The sequence below is a fragment of the Balaenoptera musculus genome, chromosome 6 (assembly GCF_009873245.2).
Source record: "Balaenoptera musculus isolate JJ_BM4_2016_0621 chromosome 6, mBalMus1.pri.v3, whole genome shotgun sequence".
In the NCBI taxonomy this organism is placed as follows: Eukaryota; Metazoa; Chordata; class Mammalia; order Artiodactyla; family Balaenopteridae; genus Balaenoptera; species Balaenoptera musculus.
Genome location: NC_045790.1, coordinates 85,306,535 through 85,332,400, shown reverse-complemented (window position 1 = coordinate 85,332,400; position 25,866 = coordinate 85,306,535). Strand labels below are relative to the sequence as shown.

Below are 25,866 nucleotides of genomic sequence, written 5' to 3'. Positions count from 1 at the left end.
GCTTAAAACAGACCTCACAGGTCATCTTCCACCTCCATTCTCCTCTAGTAGCTTCTGCTCCTAGTGTAGCTACTGTTTCTTGTGCATCTTTATTCCCTGGACACTCATTGCTGCATTTTCCAGAATGCACGGTAATTATTTGCACAGATGTCTGTCTAGTCATATGGACAATGAGTGCCTTCAGATGTAAAACACATACACACCGTCCAGATATATCTACTCAGATGGTACTCACACTCATTCAGATATTCCATGTGTCCTCATATTTATACATGCTTATTCAGGTGTTTTTGCAAACATATTGAGGTTCACTTAGGTTCCTCACACATCATTCCAATGTTACATGTGCTTGTATAGCTTTCACAGTGTTTGTTCAGGTGATACATACATCCCTTAAATGTTACATGTGTTCACTTAGATCTGCCATGTGCCCATGTAGCTGTTAATCAGCTCACTGAAATGCTACACATAGGTATCACTCATACTTAAAACAGTAGTTCTCAAAATGTGGTTCCCAGACCAGCAGCACCAGGATCATCTGAATGCATATTCTTGGGCCCAACCCCAGACCTTCTGATTCAGAAACTCTGGGGAAGAGTTCCCAGCAATGTGTGCTTAACAAGTCCTGTAGGTGATTCTGGCACACACTCAAGTTTGAGACCCACCAACTTAGATGTTACACATCCTCATTCATATGTTCTACTAACACAGGTGACACACACGTTCACTAAAATGTTACACATGTTAGTTGCTTTAAAAACAGATTCATTTAGATAGTAAATAGCTCAAACATTACACACTGATATTCAGATCATGCACGTGCTTATTCAGAAAGTCACATCTGAGACATCACAAACCCTCATCAGACACTACACATGCTCGCTGAGATGATACACATGTTCGCTGTGTTGTTAAAAATGCTTACCTAAATCTTACATATGTTAAACTATTCATTTTGATCTTCCACACTCACGTGTTTATTTAGATGTTACCTACCCTTTTTCTGATAATATATCAATACATGTTCACTCAGACCTTACACATGTTCATACATGTTTCACAACGCACACAGATATTTCACAAGCCCATTCTGATGTTAAAGGTGCTTATTCAGATCACACGTGCTCACTTTCATGTCCATGGGACGATTCAGTTGTATGCTCACTCATTCAGAAACTGCTGTGCCCACCCCATATGCACTGCTAACCAACCCCTGCTATAGATGAAGGGTTATCTTCTGCTCTAGCCACTTCCCATCGTGAGGATGGTATCTTCTTTAGAAAGATTCCCCTTGACTTGGTCTCCTATGGCACCTGCCCTCTCTCCTGATGCTGTTGCTGTGTCTCTCCCTTTGTAGACTCTCCTGGCTCATCAGCTGCCTCACAGTTTCTGTGATCTCAGGGCAGCTCAAGCTCACCATTGTTTACACGGAATTTATATCTGTTCCCCACACTCAAATACCCTCACCTACTTGGGGAAAGTTGTTTCAGCAACTGTCAGCCTTTCACTGGGTTTGAATGTGCTTTTAACCACATCTTCTGTCGCCTTTGGCAACCCCCAGTTATATACCTACAAGGCTTTCCAAGTTCAGAGAAGCTTTTGATTGGTTCCCCTTCATAATTTTATCATTGCCTTGGCCACAATCAATAAGGGGGGCTTATGCAGTGATACTAGATCAACATCCAAAACAAGGAGTACTGATTGAGCACTTAGCATGAACTCAACCTCCTTTAGGGGCCCAGAAACACTTCTGTGCTTGTCCCAAGTGTTTCTTCCTCCAATTTACAGAGAAAGAGCTATTTTATGTTTGGAATCAGAATGTTACTAATTTGAACCTTGGTTCCACCACTTACTGGCTATGTGATCTTGAGAAAGTCATTTAATGACTAAATCCCTTGGAATAGGGACTAAGTCAGAAGTTTAGTCCCACTGATTGAGGCACCTGAGGAATAGAGGATGAGGGAATATTGAAGTTAGAAAACTGGGTACAAGGGGACAAGTCCAGGATGGACAATTTCAAGGTCTGAGAAAGGAATAGAGAGCTTGATAAACCAGATTATAGGGTCACTGTTCAGATACCACACTCTGGGTCAGATGGGCTGCAAACACTGACAGCACGGCTTGGAACTTGTGGTCACTGCTTGGGCCAGACACTACCACTCATTGGGGAGGAGGATGGGGGCTTCTTGAAACTTCCTGCCTTAATAGCAGATTGTTTTTAGAACTGAGATAGACTGAAGCGTTCAGGGATGTCATTAGTGAGCTGAGAAAAGTAGAAGCAAGGAAATGGGGGTTCAAATTGGTGACAGAAGGGCTGCTAGAGTGGGTTTCACATTTCTGTGACATTTAAGTCATAAGGCAGTACATATTAACCAAAAAGGCCACCAGGCTGTACACATTCACTCCTTAAATAGGTAACATGTATAGAGTGCTTAGAACAGTGCCTGATCCAGAATAAGGACCATATAAGTGTTTTCTAGTGTGATGGTATTTATGAATTAACGCAACAAATATATAGTATGCACCTGTTATGTTTCAGTTGTTAGGGATAGACAAAATAAAATCATAACTCCTTAACTCAAGAGAGAAATAATCTGTTAATAGCCTAATTTAAAGAAACATAAAAACAAAAGGAAGGAATGTCCAATTCTGCCTGGGTCTGGTGAGGCAGGGGTGTCCCAGGGAGCATTTCTGATGTGTTTGTGTGGACTCTTGGGTAGTCAGCAAGAAGACGGAGAAAGTAGGGTATTCAGACAGAACACTATCAAGTGCAAAGGTAATACATTCAAGGAAATGGAGGGAGCCAAAGGAAATATACAGAGAATGGGGAAAGGTCATGCAATAGAGGAAGGTTAGAACCAAATCACAAATGGCCTTGAATGTCTTGATAAAAGATTAGGCCTAAATCTGTAGGCAATAGGGAGCTACTGAAGCTTTTTGAGCAGGAGAATGACTTGAGTTGATTTATGTTTTAGAAATATCGCTCTTGCTACATTGTGAACAATATCAGGAGGAAGGCAAGGCAGGAAGAAGGGAGCCCTGCTAGAATATTCTGGCTGCAATTCAGATGGAAGATGATGATGATCTGGATAAAGTAGTAGCAAGAAGGATGGAGATGGGAGGACAAACACCAAAGAGAGTTAAGAGATAGAAAAAAATGACAAGATTTGATGATCTCTTGAACAGGGGGTTGGAAAGAAAGGAAGTATGTCCTTATCACACTTCCGGAAAAACTGTAGTTTTAAGTAAAGTATCCCAGTGCAACTGGGAACTGATATGCGTTGATATCTGGCACTTGTTCAGGGCCACCTCCTTGGTAAAAGATCCAGGAACACTGGCAATGATTCACAGATTCCAATCATTCATGCATTCTAGAGCCTTGACTGCTTCTTCTGGGATGCTAAAGCAGCATAGCTGACCTAATGAAAAGAGATGGTCACAATATCCATTTTATTTAGCCAGGAAGATGGAAGCACCCACCACAGCAATGCACTTACATGTCAGATGAGTCGATGAATGGAAATTCTAAAGTTAAAGCAGAAGGACCCAGGATCAAATACAGAATTGATCAGTGACTATGATATATTTTCTGAATGTATCAAAACAGACAAGAAACTAATTACATGACTTCTGGGTGGACAGAAGCTTGACATTCTGAAATTTCAAAGCTCTATTATAGCTGCCATTACCAAAATATCAGTTTAAAATGTCAGGGCTACATATGAAGTGGGCACTTAATTGAGCGAATAAATGAATGAATGGATTTCTCTGAAATATTAAATCTAGCTTTCAAGGTTTCCTGGTGATTACATTATCATTCACATTTTCCACATGGCTTTGGTGATGGCATATTAATAACTGAGAGTGTTGATTAATGGATCAGTATTAACTTGAAGGGAAATTTTAGTAGGATTCCCAGGTTTTTGTACATAGCTCAATCCTGTTCAACATTTTCATCCACAGTTTGGATGAAAGCACAACTGTCACTCTTATCAAAATAACTCACAGCTGGGGATGTCCCTCTCTCCTTCCTTCCCTGTCCACTGTGATGATCAGGCTAGGTCTGATCTTTAAGAGAAAAATGAGAACTAGAGATCACCTAGTTGCTTTATATTATTTGGGAAATGAAGTAGGGAAAGGGAGGAGGGAAGGGAAGCGCAGAGGGAAACAAAAGGACAAGGGGAAGAGGAAACAGGAGAAAGGAAGGAAAGAAAGAAAATAGAAAAGGAGAGGAGGGAATGGGGAGGAAGGGAAGAGGAAAGGAAAAATGGGAAGAAGGAAGTAAGGGTGGGAGAAGGAAGGAGATAGGGAAAGAAGCAAGAGAAGAGCCACCAAACACAAACAGAATGGCAATTGTTGAAAGGAATGGAACCTAGACAAGAGTCTTGGGCAACGGAAGAGAGTCCCTAATACCTGCCTATAAAAATATGAAGGGAGTCATGTAGAAGAGAGAATAACTTTATCATGTATTGCTGCAGAGGGCTGAAATGGGATAAATGGGGGGAATTTAAGAAGATGGTTGTTGGTTTGGTAAATGGAGAGTTTTCAAACAGGCAGAACTGTTGAAAAATATAACAAATTGAAATGTCATGAGCTGCCAGCAACTGAAAAAGTTCATAAGTTATCAGCCCAAGCCTCAGGCTGGGTAAATGAACTTCTGCCTGGTATGGAGATTGGTCCAGACAATCTCACGTGTCTTATATAGCTATTCTAATGTAGACAAAGAAACACTTTTGTGCTCATGTGTTTATGATAAGTTGCCCTAGCTAGCACAGTGAAGAGTAGAGAAAAGGAGAGAGAGAAAAAGGGAGAAACTCAGAGGATAAAAGGATTCATTCATTGCTTTTTTTTAAATCCAACAAATATTTATTGGTGGCTGAATGGGACTAAAATGATAAGTCAAAATAGATAGTTCCTGTTCTTACGGAACCTAGTCTGTTAATGAGACAAACATTAATTAAATATCCTCTCTAATGAATGCATAAATACTGAGATAATGGCTCTAACATAAGTGTTTTTGAAGAATATATAACAAGAGAGCTTGACTGGGAAAGGGGATGGGGTGTGTCTTAGCTCAGACTGCTGTAACCCGTAACAAAACACCATAGACTGGGGGGCTTAATACCATAGACAACAGACATTTTTTTCTCACAGTTCTGGAGGCTGGGAGTCCAAGATCAAAGTACCAGCCAATTCAGTGTCTGATGAAGACCCTTTTCCTGCGTGCAGATGGCTGCCTTCTCACTGTGTCTTCATATGAAGAGAGAAAGACAACTCTAGTCTCTTCCTCTTCTCATAAGGACACTAATCCTATCATGGGGCCCATGCTTATGACCTCATCAAAACCTAATTACCGCCCAAAGGCCCGATCTCCACAGTTTAATGTTTCAACATATAAGTGGGGAGGCTGCACAAACATTTAGTCTATAAAAGGGGGAGAGTCAAGAAAAATTTCCCTGAGGAAGTGATCCCTGGGCTGAGATCTGCAGGAGAGGTATGGGCACAGGAATTCATTCCAGGGAGAGGGTACAACGTAGGCAATGTTCCTACAGCATCATGGAGCAGGGGCCATTGGCAGCACTGAGAGGCCAGTGTGCGTGGATCACAGAAAGGAAGAGTGAGAGACAGGCAGGATGAATTTCAAGAGGTAGGCAGGGCTGAACCAAGCAAGGCCACTTTATTTGATAAAGGACCATACTGATTTTTTTCTCTAACTCAACAAATTTATATTGAGAATTTAATATATGTCAGGCACCAGCTAGGCACTAAAAATACACCACGGATGATAAGCAAGATAGATATGATGCTTACAATGAAAAAATAGTAAGTGCTGATATAGGGAAGTAGGGACACATAACTTCCGGAGGATGGGGAATAGCAAAAGACTTCCTAAAGGAAGTGATATTTTAAGTGAGTCCTGAAAGAGAAATAAAGTAGACTTTAGCAAAGTGAAAACTGAAACACAATTTACTGCAGTTTTAAGGAGCAGGTATGCAGGCCTGGAGGTAAGAGAGAGTACACTGTGTTGGAAGAAGATGACAGAAGCTCAGAAGTAGCTAAAATAAAAGGCACAAGGAGATAGTAGCAAGAGGTGGAGGTGGGGTTGTAAGCAAGGGATATATCATGAAGGGACCCATACTCCATGTTAAGAAGTATAGCTCACATCCAGGAAAGGGTCATGTAGAATGGATTGGGAAAGAGAAAGCCAAAGACCGGGAGGCCAGTTAGGAAATTATTAGCATAATTCAGGTGACAGTTGATGAGATCTGAATTATTTTGGAGACAATTGAGGAAAAGGGAATTGGACGGGATTGAGACATATTTAGGAGGCAGAAGCTATTAGACCTAGTGTTTGATTAGCTAAGTAAGGTGTGGTAGACAGAATCACAGCCCCCCAAAGATGTCCCTGGAACCTATGAATATGTTAGGCTATATGGCAAAGGGGAATTGAGGTTGCAGATAGAATTAGGCTGCTAATCAGATGACTTTAAACCTGGCGATTATCCTAGATTATCCTGGTAGGCCCAGTGGAATCACAAGGGTCCTTAAAAGTGGAAGAGGGGGCAGAAGAAAGAGAACCAGAGATGGCAGTGTGAGGACTGACCTTGCTGGCTTTGAAGATGGAGGAAGGAGGCCACGAGCCAAAGAACAGTGGTAGCCTCTAGACGCTGGAAAAAGCAAGGAAACAGATTCTCCCACAGAGCCTTCAGAAGAAATGCTGGCCTGCCGACATCTTGATTTTAGCCCAGTGAGAGTCATTTTGGACTTCTGACCTCCAGAACTGTAAGATACTAAATTTGTATGATTTAAGCACTAAATTTATGGTAATTTATTATAGCAGCAATATGAAACTAACACAGTGACAGAGAGGAAAGATCCAGGATGATGCCAAGATTCTGTCTTTGACAACTTTGTGGAATGGTGCTTCCACTAGGGAACATAGGAAGAGGAGGAACAGGTTATGGAGATAAATGTTGATTCACTTTTGAACATACTGATTGTGGGCTTTCTGCAATACTGGTGTCAGGTAAATGTGTGGGTGTGGAGAATCAAAAAAGAGTTCTAGATTAGAGATACAGATTTTAGAGTTATTAACATATGTGGTAACTTACCTGCCAAGTACAGGTGATCATCTAGGGAGAGAGAGCAAACTTTTTTTTAAAAAGGAAGAGGAAGAAGAAATGGACCTGTATGCAGAAAACTATAAGACACTGATGAAAGAAATTAAAGATGATACAAACAGATGGAGAGATATACCATGTTCTTGGATTGGAAGAATCAACGTTGTGAAAATGACTATACTACCCAAAGCAATCTACAGATTCAATGCAATCCCTATCAAACTACCAATGGCATTTTTCACAGAACTAGAACAAAAATTTCACAATTTGTATGGAAACACAAAAGACCCCAAATAGCCAAAGCAATCTTGAGAAAGAAAAACAGAGCTGGAGGAATCAGGCTCCCAGACTTCAGACTATACTACAAAGCTACAGTAATCAAGACAGTATGGTACTGGCACAAAAACAGAGATATAGATCAATGGAACAGGATAGAAAGCCCAGAGATAAACCCACGCACATATGGTCACCTTATCTTTGATAAAGGAGGCAAGAATATACAGTGGAGAAAAGACAGCCTCTTCAATAAGTGGTGCTGGGAAAACTGGACAGCTACATGGAAAAGAATGAAATTAGAACACTCCCTAACACCATACACAAAAATAAACTCAAAATGGATTAAAGACCTAAATGTAAGGCCAGACACTATAAAACTCTCAGAGGAAAACATAGGAAAAACACTCTTTGACATAAATCACAGCAAGATCCTTTTTGACCCACCTCCTAGAGAAATGGAAATAAAAACAAAAATAAACAAATGGGACCTAATGAAACTTAAAAGCTTTTGCACAGCAAAGGAAAACATAAAGAAGATGAAAAGACAACCCTCAGAATGGGAAAAAATATTTGCAAATGAAGCCACTGACAAAGGATTAATCTCCAAAATTTACAAGCAGCTCATGCAGCTCAATATCAAAAAGCAAACAACCCAATCCAAAAATAGGCAGAAGACCTAAATAGACATTTCTCCAAAGAAGATATACAGATTGCCAACAAACACATGAAAGGATGCTCAACATCATTAATCATTAGAGAAATGCAAATCAAAACTACAATGAGCTATCACCTCACACCAGTCAGAATGGCCATCATCAAAAAATCTACAAACAATAAATGCTGGACAGGGTGTGGAGAAAAGGGAACCCTCTTGCACTGTTGGTGGGAATGTAAATTGATACAGCCACTATGGAGAACAGTATGGAGGTTCCTTAAATAACTAAAAATAGAACTACCATATGACCCAGCAATCACACCACTGGGCATATACCCGGAGAAAACTATAATTCAAAAAGAGTCACGTACCACAATGTTCATTGCAGCTCTATTTACAATAGCCAGGACATGGAAGCAGCCTAAGTGTCCATCGACAGATGAATGGATAAAGAAGATGTGGCACATATGTACAATGGAATATTACTCAGCCATAAAAAGAAACAAAATTGAGTTATTTGTAGTGAGGTGGATGGACTTAGAGTCTGTCATACAGAGTGAAGTAAGTCAGAAAGAGAAAAAGAAATACCATATGCTAACATATATATATGGAATCTTAAAAACAAATAAATAAAAGGTTCTGAAGAACCTAGGGGCAGGACAGGAATAAAGACGCAGATGTAGAGAATGGACTTGAGGACATGGGGAGTGAGAAGGGTAAGCTGGGACGAAGTGAGAGAGTGGCATGGACATATATACACTACCAAATGTAAACTAGATAGCTAGTGGGAAGCAGCTGCATAACACAGGGAGATCAGCACGGTGTTTGTGACCACCTAGAGGGGTGGGATAGGGAGGGTGGGAGGGAGGGAGACACAAGAGGGAGGAGATATGGGGATATATGTATATGTATAGCTGATTCACTTTGTTATACAGCAGAAGTTAACACCCCATTGTAAAGCAATTATACTCCAATAAAGATGTTAAGAAAAGTGGACAAAGAATCTAAATAGATATCTTTACAAAGAAGATATATAAATGGCCAATAAGCACATAAAAAGACGCTCAATGTTATTAGCCATGAGGGAAATACAAATAAAAACCACAATGAGGTATATTTTCATAACCATTAGGATGTCTACAGTGAAAAAACATTTAATAAAACAAGTGTTGGTGAGGATACAGCAAAATTGGAACATTTATACTTTGCCACTGGGAATGTAATATGGTGTGGCTACTTTGTATAACAGTTTGGCATTTTCCCAAAATGTTAAATATAAAGTTTCCACATGACCCAACAATTCCATTCTTAGGTATATATGCAAGAGAAATGAAAACATACATCTACACAAAAAGTTGTACATGAATGTTCACAGCACTGTTATTCATAATAGCCAAAAAGTGGAAACAATTCAAATGTCCATCAGCTGATGAATGGAAAAATAAAATGTGGTATATCCATACAATGGGCTCTTATTTGGCAATAAAGACACGAATTATTCATATATCTACAACATAGATGGTCACTGAAAACACTATGCCAAGTGGAAGAAGACAATCACAAAAGGCACATATTATATGATTCCATTTATGTGCAATGTCCAGAATAGGCAAATCTAATGAGACAGAAACCAGATTAGTGGTTTCCTAGGGCTGGGGAGTGGGACCGTTGAGAGAGAAATGAGGAGTAACTGCTAATGGGGACAGGATTTCTTTTGGGGTTGGAGATAATGTTCTACAGTATATTGTCATTGTGGCTGCACAACTCTGTGAATACACTAGAAGCCACTGAATTATATACCTTAAATGGTGAATTGTTTAGCACATGAATTATATCTCAATAAAGGTGTTTTGTTTGTTTTTTTAAACAGAGCTGGCACTAGAAAGCATGGAAGATGTTCACAGAATATGTTCAGGATGTGTTATATGTTCCCTGATACTAAGAAGGTAGCAATACCCTTAGAGTTCAGATCCAGATGAAGATGAAGCCAGTAGAGCCATCCTGGTCCACCTCCAATGAGAGAAGAGGACCCCTAAGAAGCCCGGGTAAGTTCTGAGACAATCTAAACAAGTGAGTACACTTTATAGACTGCCCCAGTACCTCCAGCTTCACCTCCTCCTTTTGAAAACTAGTCCCAGCTTCCCCTCCTTAAGAGCCCTGTCTTTGACCTACTGAGAAATACCAGAATCCATTTTCCAACAGCTTTCAGGCGAAAGCTCATTAATTATGGCTTCGGCTTCAGTTCCAAATAGGAACTGAATTTTTTTCTTATCAATTTTTTCCCCCCAATTCCCTTAGTATCCTTTTGTCTTCTAATTCTGACTCCAACTGTTTGGTTTTGAGTACCCGTGTCTCTATGTTTAGGCTTATGAGTATAGATGGCCCCAGCTGGCTGTGTGCTCTCTGGATGGATCCAATCCTCTCATCTTTGACTTTCTACCTCCTTCATCTCCCTTACTGGGTTCACAAGCAGTCCTGTGAATTAATCAAGTCACTTTTAGTTACAAGTGGCAGAAACCCCTTAAACTAGGTCTGGCTAAAAGAGAAAGAGAAATATCTTGGAAGGATATTCTAGAGTATCATTTTCTATAACTGAAGAAATCGTTGAACAAATCACAGGAAAGGTACCACTGGGCCTTAGGGTAACTGGAACCAGGGATATGAATGCCATCTGGACTTTCCATTACCTCATCTCTTGTCTCTGCTTCTCTCTGCAAGCCTACTCCATTCTCACTACAGTGGCATCCTTCAAAGCAGAGCATGGCCGTCAGTAGTTCCTAAGCCTCCATATCAAAATTTCCATATCACAGAGGTAAAGGTCCTATGTTTTAATTTTAATATGAAAAATCACAGAGAAAATATGATATTGGTCAAGAAATTAGACTATAGCTAGTCCATGAGTTGCAAAATAATGCCAGACTTAATCCAGCCCAGAGAGGGGTTCTGGTCATATGGCAGGAATTTTTGTTGTTAATGCCGTTTAATTGGAACATCTCCACTTGGCCTCAGTCCTTGTCATACTCATTGGTGTCATGCTGCATGGCTGCCCCTGAAAGAATTTGAGTTTGTAGCCCAGTTTGGGCTGAACTTCTTAAGGACAAACATTGTGCCATTTTCATTTCCCTATGCTCAGTCCCCAGCCCAAACCCAGCAAACAGTATCCCAAAGAAATCCTCAAATCAAAAATTGAGTTGAATTGTATAGAGGAGCATTGCTCCAATGGAGCATTGCAAAGTGAACTGCCATCTTTTGCATCAGAAAAAAATGACTCCCTCAGGGAGATAATCAAGATGGCAGAGTAAGAAAATGTATAGCTCATGTCCTCCCATGAACACATCAAAAATACATCTACATGTGGAACAATTGTCACTGAAAACTAACTGGACCATATGGAAGCAACCCAAGTATCCAACAACAGACAAATGGCCAAAGAAGATGTGGTATACATATCAATGGAACATTACTCGTCCATAGAAAAGAATGAAATTCTGCCATATGCAGCAAGGTGGATGGACCTAGAGAATATTATGCTTAGTGAAATAAGTCAGACAGAAAAAGATAAGTGCCATATGATATCACTTATATGTGGAATCTAAAAAATAAAACAAATGAATGTATATGGCAAAACAGAAACAGACTCACAGATATAGGAAACAAACTAGTGGTTACCAGTGGGGAGAGGGAAGGGGGGTGGGGGGAGATGGGGGTATGGGATTAAGAGATACAAACTACTATGTATAAGATAGATAAGCAATAAGGATATATTGGACAGCACAGGGAATTATAGCCATCATGTGGTAATAACTTTTAATGGCGTATAACCTGTAAAAACACTGAATCACCATGCTGTACACCTGAAACTAATACAATATTGTAAATCAACTATACTTCAATTTTTAAAAAATGACTCCTGTGAAGCTCTGATTTTCCACATTTTTCTTTATTAACAGAAGTCAGACACTTTATTTTCTTCCCTGTAAACTTGATATGATAATAATACCAACCTCATAGAGTATTGTGTTGATTAAAGAAAATAAAGTAAGTAGAATGTTTGGTTCTGGGCCTGCACAGGGTAGCATTTAACAAAATAAGTCATTAACATTGTCCTCATTTTCATCATCGCCATCATTACAGCCATTCCGCTTTCACTGTTTCACTGCCCCATCCACGTGGATCAAGTGACATATGACAACGCTTTAATCCTTCTCTCCCATGGTAGGAATTGTCACTGTGTACTTTACTGCACATAGCATCCCAACCCACCCAGATCCCAAAATTTAGGAAAGAGAAGAGGCCCTAGTAAGTCCCAAAGGCACAGCACAGACTGTGTTGCTCCAAGAACTGGAACCACCTGAACATTTCTAACAGATTTTCGCTGTTTCAACAGTCTCCAGGCATCCCATACAGGAAGCTCTGAGTCAAAGTCCCCTTGTGTACAAAGCTCAGAATGGGCTTCATTATTGGCACTGTAGAGACTCCTTTAAAACCAGCTATTCAGGGCAAATACAATTTATCTTCTATGTTCCACAGTTACTAGATCTACAGATTGAGGGACATTAAAACTGCATCCTCCTTACGGACCAACTGTAAAGATTAATTAGGCGATATCAGCCAAGCGGAGTTCTCTTGAGAAGTACAAATAAATATACTCCCTCTTGTTATTACGAGGCTTGGAGATATTTTTTTCTCTCTGTTATTTAAGATAATGAATCTGATCATTAATAAGTAAACAGATGAAGGGCTAAAGCTTATATTCAATATGGCAAGGACTAGACATTGTATTCAATATGGCATTCCTCAATCAAACCATCTCCTTTAAAAAAGACAACAGAATCTGTACTAAAGATGCTGCCTGGTGGGCAATCAGCCGTCTTAAGGGGCCACTTCTTCAGAATGTGGACGCAGCTTCCAATACCATTTTGATTCCATCTTTTATTAAAGATCTAACTTGAGGAGGCAATTGATTTTTGTTAGTCCCTAGAGTGAATGCTTAAAGGAGGCTTCATTATATTTATTTTAAGAGGTTCCTGCTCCTTTATGAAATGCATTTGATTTGATACACAGGAAAAAGAAAAACCTTCATTTACTAAGTGTTATTCTTTTCACAGTCAATTTTGCATTACTTTAATTATTTTAATGCTGGAAACCCAGTTCTGAATCACGGATCCTTTGAATCCTGTTTATTTTTCAAGCTCACTTTTTTTTTTTTAATACTCTCTCCAACTCCGAAAATGTATCAGCTAGAAGGTTCGCATAATTTACCACGTTTACTACTTTGTACAACTACTCATATGAATATTTGGACATTTTAAAATATTTTAGTTAGGGACTTCCCTGGTGGCGCGGCGTTTAAGAATCCGCCTGCCAGTGCAGGGGACACGGGTTCGAGCCCTGGTCAGGGAAGATCACACATGCCAGGGAGCAACTAAGCCCGTGTGCCACAGCTACTGGGCCTGCACCCTAGAGCCCACAAGCCACAACTACTGAGCCCGCGTGCCATAACTACTGAAGCCCGCGTGCCTAGAGGCCGTGCTCCGCAACAAGAGAAGCCACCGCAATGAGAAGCCCGCGCACCGCAACGAAGAGTAGCTCCAACTTACCGCAACTAGAGAAAGCCCGCGCGCAGCAACGAAGACCCAACGCAGCCAAAAATAAATACATTAATTAATTTTAAAATTTTTTAGTTAAAAACAATATATTTAAGGCTTTTTATTGCTCTACTGGGATTCTCTCAACAGTATCAATGTTCACTGCCTGTTGAAGTTGGACACAGGTAAGTAAGAAGCGTTCTTGTAAATGGGACTTCGAAATAGTATGATTTACTGAGCTTTTTCTTGGGGTCTAACAAGGATGTCTGGTGTGTGATAAGATAAATTCTAGGTAGAACTAGTGGACATTCGATGAAGCAAGATTTATTTTCGAGTCTGTGCTGTGGAACCACATTTATACAGATCTTGCACTAGATTCTGCAGGAGGAGCAGGCTGAGCTCACTCGCCTTTGCTCACCCCCAAGTCACTTCTAAAATGCCTTTTCCCGCTTTTTCGCCTAATGATGATTCCAGTCTTTCTTTGAATAGTAATAAGAGCGATAATAATCATGGCAATGACAGGAGCTGTTTACTTATATTTGCTCATTTAATCTTCACAGCGGTCCTTGGAGAAGCACAAACATCATTCTCATTTTACAAATAAGGAGGCTGAGGTTTAGAGAGATTAACTAGTTTGGTCAAAGTCACTCACGCACATCTGGACCCAGGTCTGTCTCACTCCAAAACCCATACTCTACTCCTGTGCAACACTGCCTTTAGAAATGTGGGATTAGAAAATCCTGGTCAAATAAATAAGCATCGTATCAGTGTTGTCCTGCAAATTCAAAACCCAGAAAAGGCAAGGAGTGGCCAAGCTTCCAGTACAATGTAGTAAATGACACCTTTATTTTCTTTATTTTGACTCTGCAGCCAAACATAAATCCAACCCAATTTCACGGCAGGGCTAGGATAGCTTTCTCCCTGCAGCACTGGTTTCACACTATACAGTGACACACGCACCTAAAGGGAACTTCACATGGGTGAACCATGCTCCGTAATCCCTTTCTGGAAAAAACAAAAGCTTTCCTGCTCACGGCGACACCCCAACCCTCAAAGTAAAACAGAAAAAAAATTACCAGAAAATATCCCGATGAAATTATGTCTGTAAGTAACATGAATGATAACAGAAAAGAAAAATAAAAGGCAGAGCAGGTAAACCTAAAGACTCTGTGAAAGTAGAGAGGTAATCAGCTATCACTTCTAAAACAATAAACTGGAGAATATATTATTAATGAGTAGGTTGTATGTAGTATTTTTCATAGCAGCTGCTACATCCCCCTCCTCCCCTCTACCATCCTCACTGAGTCACTGCCCATCTGGCAGCAGCTATGCCCACCACTCTCAAAAATGATGCCCAGGCACTAATTGGATGTAAGTAACTTGATCTCAGGGACAACTCTGCAATATCCAAACATGCATCAATAAGAACATTGTATTTGGTTAAAATTGCAGATATTTCTTAATCCAGACAAAGAGAAGAGTGTGCTTGCTTCAGTGCTAATTGCTGTGCCTTACAAAGAAATGCCAGCCAAGCTAAGATCCATGCTTTTGCTCCTAGTTCTCTGTCAACTCAGCTACTCACAAGCTTCAGAGGATTCCCCTGATAACCCATTTCAACATCCCACACAGTCAGGAGATTTTACTATCTAATCTCCATTCCTCTTTCTGAAATTTAAATACATCCCTGCTCATCTTATCTTAAGCAGAAATAGAATTGGACCATGTCGATATGTAACACAGAGGGAAAAAAAATTTTTAATCTATATCTATTGTATCTACTTCTGCTTTCTAATTGGGGAGTGTAGGGATAAAGGTGCCATAATTCATATAACTCTCCACTCCTTCCAATCCAATTCAGAGACTAGAGGGGAGGAAATAAATTTGAAAGCACTTCTGATTTTAAATGGTGAATTAAACACATGCATTTAATTCTGCTCCCTCTCAAATCCCATAAAATCTCAAGTAAAGAATTTTTTTTAATGTATGAACTCACAGAGGAGAATGGGAGAGGAGACAATGAAACAAAATGTTAAGGGCTAGAAAGTAGATGAATGGGTAGAAACCGCCTTAGACTCAAAAAAGCAAAATTCTAAATCAGCAGCAAGGAAAGGCAAGAACAGTCTGCTTTATACTGCAGAACTCCCAGTGGGCTCAGGAATCAATGGCACCAAATACTTCTGGAAGGGGTAGAGAAGATGAGGCCAGCAACAGGAAGACTTGTTAAAAGAATGTTTAAGAAGCAGTTGGCTCCCCAAAGTCTTTTCCAATTCTTCTTCCTCCATCCTGGTAGAATCCTGGAGCTTTGTTCTCAGGAAAGGGAACAGAGTTTCTCTGAACTGGGGGACACCAGACCCAGCTGAGACTTGGGCACCATACTGAAAACAATGGAATGACAGAGCACTGACTTACTGAATGTTCAGACCTCAGCCCTTTTTCACATCTACTCAACTCCCAGAGGTTGGCAGCCAGGCAGGGGATTAGAAGAGTCTTCCCTGGGGATTGTAACCAAAGAGAAAATTCTAAAGATATTGACATTGGAAGTTCCCAAAGAAAGGAGTCCATCCAGTTACCCTACAGTGAAGACCAGATTCGACAAACCTCTTCTAGTGCCCAGAGCTTCCAAACAGCTTCACGTTAAAATAAAATCAAACCACCAGATAGAATGGAGAAAATGGAGGAGAAGAAATCACCAGTGAAATAATTCAAGAAAATTCCCTACATATGAAAGACATGAATCTCAGATTTAAAAAGTTCTGACCAGCATAATAGGTGAAAATACACCCACACCAAGGCATTTCACAGTGAAATTTCAGAATTCTAGGGGAAAGAAAAGATTCTTGAGAAAAAAAAGTTTTCATACAAAGAATGAACAATCTGAATGTCACTGGAAATGAGAAGACAATGGTACAATACCTTCAAAGTGCTACGGAAATGGTGATTTTTAATCTGGAAATCTTCATACGTCCAACTATCACTATTTAGTGTGAGGATAAAAGACAATTTCAGACATGAAAATTCTAAAAAAACAAAAACTTCACCTCTAGTGCACCCTTTCTTAGGAAGTGAGGGATGTGCTCCTCCAACACAAAGAAGTAAGAAAGAGGAAATCATGAAATTCAGGAAACAGGATGCTATACAGGAAGGCAGAGAAGAGAATGCTGAGGATGACCGTCAAGAGTGATGGCAGTGATGAATGTGTGCTGCTTGCCTAGAGAGGCACCAGACCAGACTGGGGTCGGTCAGAAGACTCTAGGAAAAATTTCTGCAAGAATGTAAGATGGAAATCTTGCCTAATAAGAAAGAAAGTGCCAAGAGGAAATTTATTCCAAAACACGGAAAGTGGATGCCCTTGGGGAGGTAGAAGTCGCCAGCATTCTGTCTGAGTCCCAAGGAGAGAGGAAACATAAGCAGGAATGGAAAGAGTGGCTTTCTCTCACAATGCCTGGGAGATTTGGAGGCAGCACTTCTTGGGGCTTAGTCTCTCTGACTGTGGCAACAACAGCGTGTGTGAGATTTGCCCCTTCAATGGAGCAGCTTTAGCACTAGCCTAACTGGGAGGCTGACAGAGCCAAGAGGGCATATTACAAAAGGCAACATCTCTAGTAATGGGAGATGGTATAGATATACCTGTGGTAGTTGTGGTACAAATAACGCCATATGACTTTACTAAGCATATCTCAGAAAGAAAGTAAAGTAGAAAAAGAGAGAAGAGACAATGGCAGATTTAAATGGTGGTTAAGAAGATTTGTTCTAGAACAGTCTTGGATCATCCCTTGAAGACTCAATAAATATCTAGAGGGATTTTATGGTATGAAGGTTAAGTCCCCACATAGGAAGCATGTTTTATACACACACACACACACACACACACACACACACACACACACACACACACACACACCCTACCAAATCTGGGCTGGTATCCAGAGTAAAACAGACAGCGTATTAATTTACAACTGTCCTAATTATATTTCATTGCAAAAGCCAATTGGTTGTTTCAACTAGAAAATCTGCCCTACTTAAGACGTTAGTATCCGAAGACAATTGATAATGGGTTTGCATTTCCACAGTTGTGTTTGAATTTCAGTGTCCTGACATCTCACAGTAGGGAATTACTATCTGCATTTTCAGGTACCTGACATCTGGAATTCAGGCATAAGATTGAACACAATTATCCTTCACAGTAAAAGTAAACAGAGCTCAGCATGAATCCGCTAATTGTTCTTTCCTGCTGAGCTACAATTTTTAGTCAGAATAGATACATAAAAGAGTACCAATCTGTCCATTCTTCTCACAAAGGCCAAAGTTATCTTCTCAAAGCCTAAATCACATTATTTCCCTCTTCTGCTTAAAACCATCCAGTGGAAAATAAAACACAAATTCCTTATCCTGGAAAACAATGCTCTAGATCAGCGGGTCCTGGGTTTGAGCACGCATCACTGGGAGGGCTGGTTAAAACTCAGAATGCCAGGCTCTGCCCCCGAGTCTCTGACGCAGTAGGTCTGGGATGGGGCCTGAGAATCTGCATTACTCACAGATTTCCTGGCGATGCTGATGCTGCTGGCCTGGGGACCACACTTTGAGAACTATCGCTCTCCCTGCCCACGTACCTGTCAAATCTCTAGCTCCATCTCTTAATACCACTCTCCTTCTTGGCTATTATACTTCAGCCACTCCAGCCTTTCTGACCCTCAACACTTCATGCTGGTTCCAGGTCAAGGTCTCTGCACTTATGGTTCCCTCTGCCTAAATTCGTTCTCTCCTTGATCTCTCTGTGATCTTCATCTTCTTAGAAGGACCTTCTTAACCACCCTAGCTAACGGAACTCTTCACCACTCTCCATCTACACCACTGTCCTATTTCAGTTTCTTGTCACTGGCGCTTATCTCTATCTGAAGGTATGTGATAATTATTTGCTCATTATCTGTCTTCTCTACACAGAGTAAGTTCCATGTGGGCAGGGACCTCTCTGGCTTTCTGGTTTATCTGTAGCCCTTGGAGGCAAACGATAAATAAACTTTTAGATGAACAAGTAAATCTATGGAACAGACAAGATCTGTGGTTTGAGAGTTCTAGTCATAAGAAGACTTTCATCACTAGCCAGACAGACACCTAACAATGCTCCATCAGTTGGTATCTTTCCATCACTCTCATCCAAGAACCTTTTGTTCCCCCAAGTCATCTGTAATTAGAAAATTTCTTCCACATGTCATTTGTAATTAGAAAATTGGACCAGGAGGTATAACTTAGCACAAAGCTGGTGGAATGTCAGTTCTGCTAAGCAGGGATACAATAAAATTAGCCCTAGTCTAACGAAAAAAAAATCAAGCTATTTTATGAAAAGAGGAAAGGTATTATAAGCAAACTACACATTTTAACATGAAGCAAAACTAAAATTGATTTTGACGTGAAGCTACATCTGTGATCCCAGGCATATAACCCTTGACAAATCACCAAAACTGCAAATCTGTAAGAGGAAGTAATGATTTTCAAGGTTAAAAAAAAATTTTTAGAGCCATTTGAGTAATTCAGTTTTTAAACTAAACAAAAACATAAAACATCACTTCTCTTAGACACTAGATTATTTAACAACTGTCTGTTCCCTCAGCTCTTACAAAAATCTTAATTTTTACATCATTTGAGTGGTTTCTCACAATTGTTGGCCATGAAAATTTATCTTCAGGGGACGCGTAACGTTTGGTTCAAATTCAGTGGCTCACAGGAAGTGATCTGCCTTAATATCTTTTGGTTGGGAAGAGAAATAAAACACTGCACTTTAGAATCAGATCACTGCTGAGGGTTTTTAATGGCACTTCATAAACTTCTATCTGTAATCTTCCACTCTCATAGTCATTGTAACAAGTGCATTTCTATTATGTGGACTTTTTTTCTGGTTAATTACTTGATAATTAGCCCAGTACTTGGCTCCACTCAGTATATAAGCATACTCACTCTTCTCTTGCTGTCCTGCTAAACCTTGCAGAATACCTACCACATGACAATATTCAGTGGCTACTTAATGAATGAATAACCAATATAGCAAACAAAGAGAAAAGGAGCATAAAGTCATACTTAGAGAAAGGAAACCTGTTTTTACCATGACCATGATCTCAGAGAAAATATTTTCTTTAAGAATAGACAGAGCCTTGATGTTTATTCAAAGAAAGGAACATTTGTGGACCTGTTACTGCCAGTGGGCTATCATATGATATGGCAAAGTAATCATTAATTTGCTGGGTTATCTTGGGCAAGCTGCTTCATCTCTCTGGACCTCACTTTTCTTTGGGGGGAAATTAGGGAGTTAAGACGATTAATGAGATCCAAAATCCAATGTTCAAATATTAGATCCATTTCCAATAACTCCAGGAAAAAGGAAAAATGCTACATCCCTATATCATACTTGACTTCTGTAACAGCTAATCACCTAAACTGAAATATGACCATTCACAAACCATCAAGCTAATGTCTTGCACTTAATTGATCCACAAAGACACTGGATGCTATGTTCAGTTTTCCTGATACATCAATACACCACCTAGTACTTCACAATTGAACAAAGACTTGAAGCCTCAGAGCCATAGTTTGTTCCATGGCAAGGCCCGGAATCATACTTTGTTTGCATGTTCTTTCCCAGCTTCATTTCTTTGGGATAGAAGTTATACAGGTGACCCCAGGATCATTTCCTTTCGTATTTTGAGATTTTTATAGTGTATATGTTTAGAATACCATCACATGATAATAGGATATTAATATTCATGGTCTCATCTTCTTTCTCCATAAATCAGATTATATAGATTAGTACTGTCTGCTTCATACACTGTCTGCAGACCCACAAAACATGAACCAGGGCATGGAAATCCGTGTAAGGAACAACTTAGGAGTGAAACAGATCAATCTACTTTTATTCTTCAAGCTGAATACATTGTAAAAATTAAGCAAAACAAAAGTCAAATGTGACAAGGATTTTAATTGGAGACTATGGTAGATTGCCATCAACAAAGCCCATAGGAAAAGACAAGGCTAATCTTATTAAGATTATCTGGGTATGCGGCAACAACCAGCCCCAAGAAACCCACGGTTCTACAATCAATTTCTCCACTAAGGGAACTTAGTTTATTCAGGCTAATGAACTGAGAGGGAAGACACGGGACTGGAAATAACATCTAAGCATTTTTTTTTTCAACCGAAAATGTAAATGATCCAGGTTGTACACAAACCAATAGGTTGGTTCATTCTTAATGAAACAAGCAAATTTTCCTTTGCATGAAGCCCTGAGAAGTTGCCAATTGAAGAGAGCCTTTTCCCTGATTAGTGGTCTTTTGCATAACACCCTTCAAGATATAGTCATTGAAATGAAACGCATGCTGTGCACAGCTGCCTCAATTTGTGCAATAGATCGGCTGCAAAGCAAATTTCAGCTGAGACTCCTACACTGGTGAGCTGCTATTGAATTGGAAGTTCCTTTGAGAAATAACCCAGCAAAATTAGACTTGTAAAGTATCACCATGCTATACGAGCACGCCAGGATTTATTAACTTGGTGCTTACTTCACCTGACCTAGACCCATCCCTCCATAATTGTCTTTTTGTTATATCCACATAATAATAGCAGCTACCTTTTATTTCTAGGAGCTAAACACTGTACTGGGTTCGTTACCTATATTTTCTCTACAATCCTCAGAACAATCTGTCAAGGTAGAGACATGTAAGCAAAAGGTTTTCCCCCACTGTGTTTATGCATTGTTTATCCTTTAGTAAACCAGTGAGCATGCCTAAACCTCAGTGATTCGGATGCATGCTTTCTTAAACTTTTAACTAACAGTACACATTCATGCTGAACTTATTTTCTTTAATAAAACATAGAATAAAAAGCTTTCATACTGAAGCAAGAGCTTCTTCTCTGTGAATCTTCTCATGAGTTGCTACATTGTCTCTTCAAATAGAAAGCATCTGGGACAGGTTAAGGTATAATTCAAAGGCCTGTGATGGAAACACCTTTTTACCCGTGGCAATTACATTTGGAGAATGTACCCTTTGCCATCCTGTGCCCAATCAGTAGCAATTTACCATCAATTCTACTTTCCCAGTATCTACTGAATGCATATCTCCCTCTCTATTCCCTCAGTTAGCCTTTATTATCTCTCACCTTCGTTACTGTGGCGGAGCCCTTTTTCTCTGGACACACAGCTAGCCTACTTCCCAGCCTCTCTTACAGTTAGCTGACGCCATGGGATTGCATTCTGGCTAATGGAAGTGTTGTCTGCTCCTTCTGGATGACCCATAGTATCCTCTCAAGAGTATCTTTCTTTCTCTTTTGCAATCCATGAGTTGAATGGAGGAGACTCCAAAGACCTAGAGGATGGCGAAACTACAACATATAAGGAGGCTGGGGGCTTGAGTTACAATTTAGAGGAGAGCTATCTGTATGAGCCACCTAACCAGGAACTCCTGCAGTGGACTCTCACAAAAACCAGATACAAACTTTCATCGTGTCGACACTAAAACATGGGGATTATTTGACAGTAAATAGCCTATCTAATGCACAACTAAAATGGCCTCGTTTCCCAGCTTCTCCCCTTATAACCCAGCATCTGTGCTGAAATCATGCTTATCTGCCCCAAACAGCACTTTGTAACCATCACCTCCCTTAAAAAATGATTCATAGATGTACTGAATAGACACACGCTGAGCACCTATGATGTTTCAGGCTAATTTCTTATAGAATCTTACAGTTGAAAATCTTTCACCCGGCTTTCAGGGATCTCCACCTGTGTTTACAAGTTTGCCTCTCATTACACCACCCCCCAACCCTTGTCTCTAAATTCCTAACAATCTAAATTATTTGCTATTCCTGACATGATTTAGATTTTTTTTTTTTTTTTTTTCCTCCATGCCTTTGATTCCTTTGTCCTCTCTCTCTTTCTAAATGTTACATTTACTTTCAGCTCTAGTGTAAATGCTAACAATCCCAGAAAGTTCATCTCCTTGAATTCCCAGATCAAAGGAATCTCTCTTTAGGTCTCTCTCTCTCTCTCCCTTTCTCTTTTACATCCTTCCTCTAACTCCCATACCACTTGATCTATTTCTGTTTATAAATTCCACATCTGCCTTGCTCATCACTGTATCCCCTGGAGCCAGCACCATGCCTGACACACAGTAGGTACTTTTTTGAATGAATATCACTTACACACTGGGGCTTAGCATAGTGCCAATGTTAAATATATATCACTGTTTAGTGAATGTAAAATTCAAATTTCCTCCGGGTTACCAGTCTAGGGTTCAATACTTCGCAATAGCTTTACTCTTTCCCTCCAAATGTCGGTTCTTCCTCAGCACTCTCTGATGGCTTTTCACCCCTCTTCTTGCCTAAACCAGAAACCTAGGATGACTTTTCTCTCTCCCTCACCCCCTTAGCCATCCCTGCTGATGCTACTTCCTAAGCCGGCCTTGAATGCATCCTGTCTTCTCCAGCCCCTATTCCCTTAGTGCAGGGTGCCACTGTCACCAAACTAGCCTTCCTGTCTCTAGCCTTTAACTTCCCCGTGCCCAAAGTTCACTAGCTAAACAGCAGTCGGGTGGTCTTTCTAGAATCAAGTGAAAATCTGATTTTGTCCTTTACCCACTTAAAGTCCTGAAAAGGCTCTTGGTGAATTTCACAATCAAGTTCCAGGTAAAGTAAGCACGACCTACTCAGCCCTTCACAGCTTGTTTAATGCGTTAACTCAACAAATATATAGAAAGCAGCTTTTCTAAGTGCCAGATACTGTTTTCGGTGCTCAAGGATGCACTGGTAGACACCAAACAAAATCTGGGCACTCACTGAGCTTGCATTCTAGTGTGGAGACAGGCAGTAAATAAAGACAAAAAGTAAGTATATCATTTAGCATATTAGACGGTTACAAGTTTTATGAAAAAAAATAGAGCAAATAATGGCATCTGGGAGTGTAGATTTGGAAGAAGGATTACAATTTAAATGAGGTGCTCGTGGTAGGCCCTTACTGAGAAGGTACTGAGAAGGCCCTTACTGGGATCATTTGAGGTGAAAGAACCACGCAGATAGAGGAGGTGACCAGTGCCAAGTCCTGGGGCAGAAGCACGTCTAGCCTGTATGAAAAGGGCGATCTTACAACCTACTTCTAGTTCCTGAATGCGCCATTCTTCCTCTTCTGTGCATATGAATCCGTCTGTCTAGAATGCCCTTCCCTTCCTTCTTTACGTAACTCCTCCTCATCCTTTAGCGGTTGGCTGGGCACTGCCACTCTTTTAAACCTCACCTGATGCAGAGCCTGGCAGTCAGCATTGCTAACAAACTCCCGGGTGGTACTGATGCTGATGGTCCCTGGGCCACAGGAGCAGCCAGTCATGGAGGGTTGGTCTAGGTCAGTGGTTCTCAGCCTTGGATCATATTGGAACCACCTGGAGAACTTTTAAATCCCTCCCCCTGCACAACAGTGCCACATCAGACCAATCAAATCAGAGGGTGTGAGACTGGGATGCAGGAATCAGTACGTTTTCAAGTGTCCAGGTGATTCCAATGTGCAGGCAGGTTGAGAACCTGGGGTGTCTCTAAAATCTCTTCTAACTCAGAAACCTATCACTCCGTTGGCTAGACCTTTCCACACCGGGCATCACTGACACTGCTTGGGCAAGACACAGACTTTGCCATTCTAGACACAGGTCTGTAGTACTGTGGTTTTGATCACGAGCTCTAGAAATGACAGGTGTGTCATGTCCCAGCTCTGTTATTTGACCTTGGGCATGGTGCTTTACCTCTCTCAGCCTCAATTTCTTCATCTCTAAAATGAAAGTCACTATATCTATCATGTTGGACTATGGAAGGATTTAAAAAGGTGATTACGCCAGCACTTTGCAGGTGCCAGTAATTTGAGGCTGCTGTTGATATTAAACATGAGATTTTGCAGCACTGCAGGTTTTCGTGGTTTTTTTTTTTTAAACAAAGATGCTAGTTGTCTTCTTGCTTTTCCTCCTGAAGAGCATCCACATGGAAAACAACAACAGCCACTAGGGAAGCCTGGATCAGCTTAAGTGTCAACAGGGGAACACTTTTCAGTAGTTAATTTCCTCCTCTGTCCTCAGCTCCCAAAGCTATTCTGAGAGGAAACCACTGTTCTACTTTATGAAACATTTGCCCATGATAACAGATGGGAATTCTAAGCACGCTTTTGGCACACAGACCCTTTTTTCCTATCCCCTGTCACCCTTGTTGATAGTAAGCGAACATTCACTAGGAATAACGTTCTTGTCTGTTTTCTTCTGCTAGCAGTGGATTACAGTTCTGATTGCCTTACATGAATCAAACACTCTCTTGGTGGAAGCTGCAACAGCAATGAAATCATCACAGCGGTTCCACCTAATTAGTAAGTCATGAGCACATTTGTCTCTTGGTTTTTGGGGAAGGGATCATGGAGACAGTGAGGCCAGGTTTCCATTTATTCTAAGCCATGGGCACCCTGAGAAGTGAGAGCATTTTCCCTCCTTTCTGTTGATAAATCTCATCCGTACCAAATGTCTGAACATAAGGGGCAGTCCTCAAATTCTGCCCCTCCCCACCCCACCAGGCCCGGCTGGCAAGTCTTGAGAAAGAAGATATGGAAAAATTTACCATAAATTCAGGTCTGTCAAAACCCTTCAATAATGGTTTAACATCCTGTTCCAATACACCCCTGTTTAAGACACCCACACCCAGACCTGTCTGCTCGGTTCACTTTCCTCAGCTTCCATCCATATACTGACGTACACATATCGACTGTCATGACTTTACTCACATTGGAATGTTCTCTTTATTCTCTCCCACATCTAAAATGTGAGAAGTATTTTCCCTAGAAATAATACTATTAAAATGGTTGGACTTAGTAATACTAGTAGTATGATTAATTCAGTTGATGTATGTTAAGTGCTTAGAATAGTGACTTGTATATACATGGTATTGCGCAATACCTGTTTGGCATTAATGTAACTATAACTATTGCCATAAAAATAGGTCAGCTATATTATACTTCAAAAGGGCTTTTGTGGGCTGACCTCTATTTTAGATACGTTTAAAGAGCAATCTAGCACCTTCTAAGCATTGAGCATTATGCTTTGTATGCTTTACCTCAGTTAATTCTCCCAGCAGCCCTAGAAAGATGGTACTATTACTCTTCACTTAAACAGTAAAGAGACTGAAGCTCAGGTAGGTTAAGGAACTTAAAGTCATACAGCTGGTA

General features: G+C 40.4%; 1 protein-coding gene across 3 annotated transcripts in view; it reads right to left on the bottom strand.

Moving 5' to 3' along the window:
* PLPPR1 (phospholipid phosphatase related 1) overlaps positions 1–25,866 on the bottom strand; it is a 278,398-nt gene that overhangs the window by 214,990 nt on the left and 37,542 nt on the right. The gene's annotated exons all lie outside the window — the stretch shown is intronic.